This window comes from Lutra lutra, chromosome 6, assembly GCF_902655055.1.
Source record: "Lutra lutra chromosome 6, mLutLut1.2, whole genome shotgun sequence".
NCBI classification, from domain to species: domain Eukaryota; kingdom Metazoa; phylum Chordata; class Mammalia; order Carnivora; family Mustelidae; genus Lutra; species Lutra lutra.
The window spans coordinates 26,192,997-26,193,858 of record NC_062283.1 but is presented as its reverse complement, the minus strand read 5'-3'; positions in this window follow the sequence as shown (position 1 = coordinate 26,193,858).

Below are 862 nucleotides of genomic sequence, written 5' to 3'. Positions count from 1 at the left end.
TTGCAGGGGTGAATACCTAGAAAAAGAAGAGCCCAGGTATCAAACCTGATCACCATTTGTTAGCGCTGTCTCTCTCATTCTGAACATCTGGCACCTAGAGTAAAGAATGTCATTTCAGGCACCCAACTCCTCTTGAAATCCATTAAGTATCCCAAGATCATTCCTTTGTGCCATTATATCTTCTGCTTGGTCTGCCAAGATCTTCCTACAGCTGACTACTCTCAGTCATAAATCTCAGACCAATGTCACCCCAGGAAGGGCTTTTCTGAACGACCACCCAACATCCATTTCTCTACTGCACCTCTCTGTTATCATCATGTATTACTGAAGAGGAACAGAATACACCACCCCAAAATATGCCACTTCGACATAAGAATTATGTTGACCCAATTATTTTTAAGAAACAGCAGACACAGGGCACCTGGGTGGCACAGTCACTTATAGCCTCCAACTCTTGGTTTCAGCTTAGGTCTGATCTCAGGGTTGTGAAATCAAGCCCCAAACTGGGCTCTGTGCTCAGAGCAAAGTCTGCTTGAGATTCTCTCTCCCTCTACCTATGCCCCACTTCTCTCTAGCTTTCTCTCTCTCAAATAAATAATCTTAAAAAAAAAAAAAGAAGAAGAAGAAGAGAAAAGAAACAACAAACTCAGGAGAAGCTCTGAAAATGGAGGACATTTACTTTTATAAGGGAAATCTCCATTTGTAAGTATCTCCTTTTCTGTACCAGGAAGAGAAAGATAACCTAAATCACAAGAAACTCTTAACACCTATTTAAATCTGCATAACAAACTTATCCTTGTTTACTCCGTTTGCTCTGGTGACCTCCCACAATCTAGCCCCCACCCCAAAATCTTTTTTCCCC